A 10,917-nucleotide genomic window follows, 5' to 3' on the forward strand; every position below is an offset into this window, starting at 1 on the left:
CTGCTTGGTGTCCCTCAGTGAGATGGTTTGCTAAACCTCAGCAATGACCAGCCATGTTATCCTGGGGGAAAGTCACTAACTGATGCACCTATCCACCCACTCATTATTCCCTGACACCCAAAAAGAATTTGTGCCAGCTTGCATCATGACATCCAACGTGTGGCCACCAAAGGAAAAATAAAAGCTCAAAACCATGCTCAGATAAAAACATAAAAAGATTATAGGGAAAAAAACCCAAGCTAAGCATTGAACATGTATTGTTTTGGTTAAAAAAAACCCAAAAAACCAAAAACCAAAAAACAAACAACAAACAACTGGGTGGCTCAGTTGTTGGGCGTCTGCCTTCAGCTCAGGTAGCGATCCCAGGGTCCTGGGATCGAGTCCCACATCGGGCTCCCTGCTCGGTGGGAAGCCTGCTTCTCCCTCTCCCACTCCCCCTGCTTGTGTTCCCTCTCTCGCTGTGTCTCTGTCAAATGAATAAATAAAATCTTAAAAAAAAAAAAAGAATCTAAGCTGATACCGTTATTACAATTTAGTTGTGGGCTTTCAAGTCTTTATACTCGCTGGCCTCAGTTTCCTCATCTGTAAAATGATGGGATTGAACTTAAAGATCTAAAATCTTTGTCAGTGTTGTTATTCTGTGATTCTTTCTTTCTAGAGGGCCGGAACAGAGTGTCCACTCTACACCTCTCTCTCTTCCCACCCCATGTCCCTGGTGGCAAACAATGACTGACACATGGACATACTTAGGCTATGTTTTCCAAGTTCCCTGACATGAAGAGAATGGGCATAGTCTGGCATCAGCAGAAGCCACTCATCCAGTTTATTCAACATTTACTGAGCACATACCATAGACAGGGCATGGCGCCAAGGCTATGGAGATAAGCCAGAGAAATCTGACAAAGATGCTGTCATCAAGACATTTTCAAAGGCAACTGTAGTAAAGTCAGCAGTAGCAGGTTCTAAAGAGGGCAGAGACAAAGCCCTGTGGGAGCTCAGAGGATGGAGAGGCCATGTTTTACTAAAGGAATTTGGGATGCTTTTGGAGGAAACTCTTTCATATGGCCTTGAAGTAGGGGTAGGATTTTTAAATGATGAAAGCAACCCATGCACATAGTAAAAACAATTCAAATGGTTCAAAAGTATATAAAATGACAGAAAGTAAAGGTTTTCCCCTCAGCCTCCCACCCCTAGCCTTAACCTGCAGAGGCAACTACCCCAGGTTACTTTAAAAAATATTCTTCAACATCTTGTCTGCTGCATCAACTTGGGTTAGTATATCCTGTCGCTTCAGTGTGTGTGATGAGATCATTGGCGCCCGGACTGCCCCTCCTGAGGAGACAGAACAGTGCAAGGCAGAGGTAGGTCCTGGAGCCAGACAATAGGGGTACCAATCTCAATGCTTCCGGTTTCTAGCTGCATGACTTTGGGCAGTTTACTCCACCTCTCCGAACTTCAGTTTCCTTATCTGGAAAATGGATATTAAAATAACATCTAACTCGTAGCATTGGTATGAATTCAATAACCTACAAAAGCCTTAGGAGAGTGACTGGGACATGATAGGGATTCAATAAACATTAGCTTTCATATTGCTCCTATCTTTCTCAACAAGCAAACTTTGAATGGCTATACCAATACTTTTTTTACATGTCACAGTTTAAATAATTTAGATTCTGTTCTGAAGCTATATAAAGTTTTGGATGCTTTGCAAATTGCTCATAAATTGAATTTAAAACTTCAAGACCAATAAGCAGCATTTATGTTTATGCTTATAGTCACTGCAGAATCAGGTAGTATGAATAAATCATCACAGAAAGGGATATAATACTATTTCATTGAATCCATATTGTTGGATGGAAATGTTCAAGTATGTGGGTTTCTTTTTTCTTTTTAATACTCCATCAAATTGCTCAAAATCATGCCATATTTCAATGTGTTTCATATTTGGTCCAGACTTCTTCCACAGGTTTTTCTTTATCTTTCTGAAGTTTCTCATTGCCTTTTTTCTTATGGAAAGTAGAAATATATGTTTTCTTTGTGATAAGGTTGCCCAGATCCCTAATTTTCCTGTTAAACACACATCACTTTGGGATGTGTCAATTTGGGACACATCACTCTATGGACCTACTGCATGACTGTCGTCCTGCCTTGGCTACATTTTTTTCTCTCACATCCCATATCTTCTTCTTTGTTGGATCCCTTTTATCTTTGCTGGAGTACATTCTCAAGTAATTTTCCTCAGTAAAACTGTGTGGAAAGGAAACTTTCTGAGTCTTTACTTGTCTGAATGTGACATTATTTTACATTATACTTTCTCTAAATTTTCTCCTCCTACTTCAACACAGTGGCTTCCATCTCTGGCCTCCAATAGAGCAGTTTCGTTGTTAGCCAGTGATCAACTAATTACCAAAAGCAGTGGACAATTTTTAACCCTACACCTTTCTGTAGAATTTGATATTGTTGATGACCCTCTGATTCTTAAAATTCTCTGTTCTCTTGCTTTTGGGGACACTATGTATTCTTTGTTTTTTTCCTCTTTCTCTTTTTATTTCCTTTGAGGTTTTTCCTCCTCTTCATAACCCTTCAAAACTGATATTTTTTTGATGTCCCATCTCTGCCCACTGATGGTCTTTCTCTGTATGGGCTTTCTGAAATAGCTCATCTAACACTAGGGCTTCAGCCACCATCTGTGTGTTGAAACAGAGCTCTAACTAAATGTTGCATAAGAATTTCAAAATTAGTATGTCCAAATCTTAATTCATTATCTTACCTCGTCCAGAGGCTGTTTCCTCTCTTGTAGTTTTAATTTTGGTTCATGGAGTCACCATCCACCCAAATCTCCTTATTTAAGAACTGTGGAGTCATCCTCAACCTTCCCCTCTTTCTCATCTCCCAACCGGTACCAAGTCTTCCCGAGTCCATAGCAGCAATGTCTCTGGGATTTCATCGTCATCTCTGTTCTCACTGCTACCTTGATTCAAATCCTCACTATCTCTCACTTGGATTATGGAAACGGCCTCCTAACTGGACTCTCTGCCCACACCCTCTCCCCCATCTCTTTACCCTTCATTCAGCTAGTTACCTTCCAAAAGTTTTTTCTTTTGTTATCATGCCTTTCCCTATTTAAGACCCCATCTGTCTCTCTACTGTATATAGAACAACACTTAAAATCCTTAGGGTCACACACACCACCTTGCAATTTACCTCTCACCTCTCTACACTGATTTACATTTTCAACCCCTCTCACCCCTCAACCCCATATTTTCTACACTTCAGCCACAGAAATTTCTGAGGATCCCATCCCTCTCGTGCACTGTTCCCTTCACAGCTTTCCTGCTGTTTTGTTCCTAAGTTCTTCAAGCCCAGTTGTTCCCTCTACATTCCCAGAGGACCCTGCTAATAACTTAAAATACCGTTGATATCTTTTTTTTTTAAGATTTTTATTTATTTATTCATGAGACACACACAGAGAGAGAGAGAGAGGCAGAGGGAGAAGCAGCCTCCCAAGGAGCCGGGAGCCCAGTGCGGGACTCGATCCCAGGACCCTGGGATCATGACCTGAGCCAAAGGCAGACGCTTAACCATCTGAGCCACCCAGGCGCCCTACTGTTGATATCTGTTTCCACCTTCCTTTCTAGCTCTGCCGTCCAGTTCTGGGACACCAGGGCTGCGCTTTACTCGCTGGTATTGTCAGCACCTGGCACAAGTCTAACCACTAGAAGATGCTGCAACTCAATGTTGAGGGAAGAAAACAAGACAGACTCTTGGGGAATGATCACATTTAGGAGTAGGAAGAGGAGCCATGGTGAGGGTCATGTGAGGGTAACAACCCTGCAGAGCAGTAAAGGACTAGGGGAGAGAATTCCAAGGACGAGGAAATGGTCAGCAATGTCAAATGCTACAGGGAGGCTGAAGATGAGGCTGGGGAACAGGTCACAGATCTGAGGATGTGGTGGTGTCTGGCTGCCTTCAGGAAAAACATTCCAGTAGCATGAGAAAGGAGTAGAGATTCGAAGGGCTCAGGAGAGAGGGAGTGGTGAGGGAGCAGTTCTTTCCTGACCTGACTACTACCACATTTGACATCCACCCTTCCTTTATTAAATCACTTTCCCCTTTTTTGGCCTCTATGATGCAACATTTTAACATCACCTCAGATTCCTTCAAGGGCTCCTTGTTCTCTATCACCCTCTAAATGTCAAGGATTCAGGGGTTCTGTTTTTAGCTCTTGTCTCTGCTTACTGGATAAACTCTCCTATTCATGACAATTTCAATGATGCCTACCTCTAGGCAAACCCATATCCTTATCTCCAACCTGAGTCTCCCCAGGCTTCAGGCCCATATTCATTCATTTATTTATTTTTATTTTTAAAAGATTTTATTTATTTACTTATTTATTTGAGGGGGGGAAAGAGAGAGAGAGTGTGTGCAAGTGGGGGTAGGGGCAGAGGGAGAGGGACAGAACCCCAAGCAGACTTGGCCTGAGTGCGGAGCCTGATGCGGGGCTCCATCCCATGACCGTGACATCATGACCTAAGCTGGAACCAAGAGTCGGACGCTCAACTGACTAAGCCACCCAGGTGCCCCCAGATCCATATTTAGTTCTGCCCAGTGGACCTGTAGATGCCCCAGAGGTACAACAACCTCACATTTCTGAAACTCAGCTCCTCTCCTGTAACCAAAACTCTCCCCCAACACCTGCTTCTCAGTTTCCACGATTATAGCTCTACTACCAAAGAATCTAATACCCACTACCACTGCTTAAATCCTGGCCCTAAAATTTCTCAGCTGCATTAATACAATCTCCCCAAGTCAAGTCTCAATTCCTTCTTCCAGCATTCTCCACCCTGCTTCCAAAGACATCTTTTTTCCCCTAACGTGTAAAAAAAAATTGACGCATAATTTACACACAGTAAAACATACATTAAAAGTGTACAGCTTGGGGCACCTGGGTGGCTCAGTCATTAAGTGTCTGCCTTCGGCTCAGATCATGATCCCAGGGTCCTGGGATCGAGCCCCGCATCGGGCTCCCTGCTCAGCGGGAAGTCTGCTTCTCCCTCTTCCACTCCCCCTGCTTGTGTTCCCTCTCTTGCTGTATCTCTCTCTGTCAAATAAATAAATAAAATCTTTAAAAAAAAAAGTGTACACCTTGATGGATTTGAACAGAACTATCATCCCAACTGAGATACAGAATATTTCCATTGCCCCAGAAAGTTCCCTGATGACTCTTTGCAGTTGAACCCCTGACACCCAGAGGCAAATACTGTCCTAATTTCTAGTACCAGAGATTGGTTCTGCCTGTTCTTAAACTCTATGTAAATGGAATCACATGGCATCGATTATTTTGTGTCCGGATTCTTTAGTTCAACATAATGTCTATGAGATTCATCTAGGTTGTTGCATTTACCAGTAGTTTGCTCTTTTATATTGCTGAGTAGTGTCCAGTTGCACAGATATACCACAGTTTATTTTTCCATTCACCTATTCATGAAAAATTGAGTTGTTTCCAGTTTGGGGTCTTTTATTTTTTTTTTAATTTTTTATTGTTATGTTAATCACCATATATTACATCATTAGTTTTTGATGCAGTGTTCCATGATTCATTGTTTGTTCATAACACCCAGTGCTCCATGCAGAACATGCCCTCCTCAATACCCATCACCAGGCTAACCCATCCCCCTACCCCCCCCCTAGAACCCTCAGTTTGTTTTTCAGAGTCCATCATCTCTCATGGTTCGTCTCCCCCTCTGACATACTCCCCTTTTCTTCCTCTCCTGTTATCTTCTTCTTTTCCTTTTTTCTTAAAATATGTTGCATTATTTGTTTCAGAAGTACAGATCTGTGATTCAACAGTCTTGCAAAATTCACAGCGCTCACCGTAGCACATACCCTCCCCAATGTCTATCACCCAGCCACCCCATCCCTCCCACCCCCCACCACTCCAGTAACACTCAGTTTGTTTCCTGAGATTAAGAATTCCTCATATCAGTGAGGTCATATGATACATGTCTTTCTCTGATTGACTTATTTCACTCAGCATAACACCCTCCAGTTCCATCCACGTAGTTGCAAATGGCAAGATCTCATTCCTTTTGATGGCTGCATAATATTCCATTGTGTATATATACCACCTCTTCTTTATCCATTCATCTGTCGATGGGCATCTTGGCTCTTTCCACAGTTTGGCTATTGTGGACATTGCTGCTATAAACATTGGGGTACACGTACCCCTTCGGGTCCCTACATTTGTATCTTTGTGGTAAATACCCAGTAGTGCAATTGCTGGATTGAACGGTAGCTCTAATTTCAACTGTTTGAAAAACCTCCATACTGTTTTCCAGAGGGGTTGCACCAGCTTGCATCCCCACCAACAGTGTAGGAGGGTTCCCCTTTCTCCACATCCCCGCCAACATCTGTCGTTCCCTGACTTGTTAATTTTAGCCATTCTGACGGGTGTGAGGTGATATCTCATTGAGGTTTTGATTTGGATTTCCCTGATGCCGAGTGATGTTGAGCACTTTTTCATGTGCCTGTTGGCCATTTGGATGTCTTCTTTGGAGAAATGTCTGTTCATGTCTTCTGCCCATTTCTTGATTGGATTATTTGTTCTTTGGGTGTTGAGTTTGATAAGTTCTTTATAGATTTTGGATACTAGCCCTTTATCTGATATGTCATTTGCAAATATTTTCTCCCATTCTGTCGGTTGCCTTTTGGTTTTGTGGACTGTTTCTTTTGCTGTGCAAAAGCTTTTTATCTTGATGAAATCCCAATAGTTCATTTTTGCCCTGGCTTCCCGTGCCTTTGGCGATGTTTCTAGGAAGAAGTTGCTGCGGCTAAGGTCGAAGAGGTTGCTACCTGTGTTCTCCTTTAGGATTTGGATGGACTCCTGTCTCACGTTTAGGTCTTTCAACCATTTGGAGTCTATTTTTGTGTGTGGTGTAAGGAAATGGTCCAGTTTCATTCTTCTGCATGTGGCTGTCCAATTTTCCCAACACCATTTGTTGAAGAGACTGTCTTTTTGCCATTGGACATTCTTTCCTGCTTTGTCAAAAATAAGTTGACCATAGAGTTGAGGGTCCATTTCTGGGCTCTCGATTCTGTTCCATTGATCTATGTGTCTGTTTTTGTGCCAGTACCATACTGTCTTGATGATGACAGCTTTGTAATAGAGCTGGAAGTCCGGAATTGTGATGCCGCCAGCTTTGCTTTTCTTTTTCAGTATTCCTCTGGCTATTCTGGGTCTCTTCTGGTTCCATACAAATTTTAGGATTATTTGTTCCATTTCTTTGAAAAAAGTGGATGGTATTTTGATGGGGATTGCATTGAATGTGTAGATTGCTCTAGGTAGCATTGACATCTTCACAATGTTGATTCTCCCAATCCATGAGCATGGAACGTTTTTCCATTTCTTTGTGTCTTCTTCAATTTCTTTCCTGAGTATTTTATAGTTTTCTGAGTACAGATCCTTTGCCTCTTTCGTTAGATTTATTCCTAGGTATCTAATGGTTTTGGGTGCAATTGTAAATGGGATCGACTCCTTGATTTGTCTCTCTTCTGTCTTGTTGTTGGTGTATAGGAATGGCACTGATTTCTGTGCATTGATTTTATATCCTGCTACTTTACTGAATTCCTGTATGAGTTCTAGCAGTTTTGGGGTGGAGTCTTTTGGGTTTTCCACATACAGTATCATATCATCTGCAAAGAGTGAGAGTTTGACTTCCTCTTTGCCGATTTGGATGCCTTTGATTTCTTTTTGTTGTCTGATTGCTGTGGCTAGGACTTCTAATACTATGTTGAATAGCAGTGGTGAGAGTGGACATCCCTGCCGCGTTCCTGACCTTAGGGGAAAAGCTCTCAGCCTTTCCCCATTGAGAATGATATTCGCTGTAGGTTTTTCATAGATGGCTTTTATGATATTGAGGCATGTACCCTCTATCCCTATACTCTGAAGAGTTTTGATCAAGAAAGGATGTTGTACTTTGTCAAATGCTTTTTCTGCATCTATTGAGAGGATCATATGATTCTTGTTCTTTCTTTTGTTAATGTATTGTATCACGTTGATTGATTTGCGGACGTTGAACCAGCCTTGCAGCCCAGGAATAAATCCCACTTGGTCATGGTGAATAATCCTTTTAATGTACTGTTGGATCCTATTGGCTAGTATTTTGGTGAGAATTTTTGCATCCATGTTCATCAAGGATATTGGTCTGTAATTCTCTTTTTTGATGGGGTCTTTGTCTGGTTTTGGGATCAAGGTAATGCTGGCCTCATAAAATGAGTTTGGAAGTTTCCCTTCCATTTCTATTTTTTGGAACAGTTTCAGGAGAATAGGTATTAATTCTTCTTGAAATGTCTGATAGAATTCCCCTGGGAAGCCATCTGGCCCTGGGCTTTTGTTTCTTGGGAGATTTTTGATGACTGCTTCAATTTCCTTAGTGGTTATAGGTCTGTTCAGGTTTTCTATTTCTTCCTGGTTCAATTTTGGTAGTTGATACATCTCTAGGAATGCACCCATTTCTTCCAGGTTCTCTAATTTGCTGGCATAGAGTTGCTCATAATATGTTCTTATAATTGTTTGTATTTCTTTGGTGTTGGTTGTGATCTCTCCTCTTTCATTCATGATTTTGCTGATTTGGGTCATTTCTCTTTTCTTTTTGATCAGTCTGGCCAAGGGTTTATCAATCTTGTTAATTCTTTCAAAGAACCAGCTCCTAGTTTCGTTGATCTGTTCTACTGTTCTTTTGGTTTCTAGTTCATTGATTTCTGCTCTGATCTTTATGATTTCTCTTCTCCTGCTGGGTTTAGGCTTTATTGCTGTTCTTTCTCCAGCTCCTTTAGGTGTAGGGTTAGGTTGTGTATTTGAGACCTTTCTTGTTTCTTGAGAAAGGCTTGTATTGCTATATACTTTCCTCTCAGGACTGCCTTTGCTGTATCCCAAAGATTTTGAACAGTTGTGTTTTCATTTTCATTGGTTTCCATGAATTTTTTTAATTCTTCTTTAATTTCTTGGTTGACCCATTCATTCTTTAGTAGGATGCTCTTTAGCCTCCATGTATTTGAGTTCTTTCCGACTTTCCTCTTGTGGTTGAGTTCTAGTTTCAAAGCATTGTGGTCTGAAAATATGCAGGGAATGATCCCAATCTTTTGGTACCGGTTGAGATCTGATTTGTGACCTAGGATGTGATCAATTCTGGAGAATGTTCCATGGGCACTAGAGAAGAATGTGTATTCCGTTGCTTTGGGATGGAATGTTCTGAATATGTCTGTGAAGTCCATTTGGTCCAGTGTGTCATTTAAAGTCTTTATTTCCTTGTTGATCTTTTCTTGGATGATCTGTCCATTTCAGTCAGGGGGGTGTTAAAGTCCCCCACTATTATTGTATTGTTGTCAATGTGTTTCTTTGCTTTTGTTATTAATTGCCTTATATAATTGGCTGCTCCCATGTTCGGGGCATAGATATTTACAATTGTTAGATCTTCTTGTTGGATAGACCCTTTAAGTAGGATATAGTGTCCTTCCACATCTCTTATTACAGTCTTTGTTTTAAAATCTAGTTTGTCTGATATAAGGATTGCCACCCCAGCTTTCTTTTGGTGTCCATTAGCATGGTAAATGGTTTTCCACCCCCTCACTTTCAATCTGGGGGTGTCTTTGGGTCTAAAATGAGTCTCTTGCAGACAGCATATTGATGGGTCTTGTTTTTTGATCCAATCTGATAGCCTGTGTCTTTTGATTGGGGCATTGAGCCCATTTACATTCAGGGTAACTATTGAAAGGTATGAATTTAGTGCCATTGTATTGCCTGTAAGGTGACTGTTAACTGTCTGTTGTCTGTGTTCGTTTCTGCTCTTTGCTGCTTTTAGGTTCTCTCTTTGCTTAGAGGACCCCTCTCAATATTTCTTGGAGGGCTGGTTTCGTGTTTGCAAATTCCTTTAGTTTTTGTTTGTTCTGGAAGATTTTTATCTCTCCTTCTATTTTCAGTGATAGCCTAGCTGGATATAGTATTCTTGGCTGCATATTTTTCTCGTTTAGTGCTCTGAAGATATCTTGCCAGTCCTTTCTGGCCTGCCAGGTCTCTGTGGATAGGTCTGTTGCCAATCTAGTGTTTCTACCATTGTAGGTTACATATCTCTTCTCCCGAGCTGCTTTCAGGATTTTCTCTTTGTCTCTGAGACTCGTAAGTTTTACTATTAGATGTTGGGGTGTTGACCTATTTTTATTGATTTTGAGAGGGGTTCTCTGTGCCTCCTGGATTTTAATGCCTGTTTCCTTCCTCACATTAGGGAAGTTCTCTGCTATAATTTGCTCCAATATACCTTCTGCCCCCCTCTCTCTCTCTTCTTCTTCTTCTGGGATCCCAATTATTCTAATGTTGTTTTGTCTTATCGTATCACTTATCTCTCGAATTCTGCCCTCGTGATCCTGTAGTTGTTTCTCTGTCTTTTTCTCAGCCTCTTTATTTTCCATCATTTGGTCTTCTATATCGCTGATTCTCTCTTCTGCCTCATTTATCCTAGCAGTTAGTGCCCCCATTTTTGATTGCACCTCATCAATAGCCTTTTTGATTTCGATTTGGTTAGATTTTAGTTCTTTTATTTCTCCAGAAAGGGTTTCTCTAATAACTTCCACGCTTTTTTCAAGCCCAGCTAGTATCTTTAAAGTCATGATTCTGAACTCTAGGTCCGACATCGTACTAATGTCCGTATTGAGTAGGTCCCTGGCTGAAGGTACTACCTCTTGTTCTTTTTGCTGAGGTGATTTCTTTCGTCTTGTCATTTTGTCCAGAGGAGAATAGATGAATGAGAGAACGAAATGCTAACAGGTTTACAACGTCCCCAGTAAATATACTGTATACAAATCAGAAAAGACCTGAAACCAGGGGAAAAGAAAGGGAAAGAAAGAAAAAAGAAAGAGAAAAAA

The 10,917-nt window shown here is 41.2% G+C and overlaps 1 protein-coding gene across 3 annotated transcripts in view; it reads right to left on the reverse strand.

Moving 5' to 3' along the window:
- TMEM266 (transmembrane protein 266) overlaps window positions 1-10,917 on the reverse strand; it is a 133,253-nt gene that overhangs the window by 97,130 nt on the left and 25,206 nt on the right. The window lies entirely within an intron of this gene.

Source organism: Callorhinus ursinus, unplaced genomic scaffold (genome assembly GCF_003265705.2).
Source record: "Callorhinus ursinus isolate GAN/ISIS: 27379988/994484 unplaced genomic scaffold, GSC_fseal_2.0 scaffold25, whole genome shotgun sequence".
NCBI lineage: Eukaryota > Metazoa > Chordata > Mammalia > Carnivora > Otariidae > Callorhinus > Callorhinus ursinus.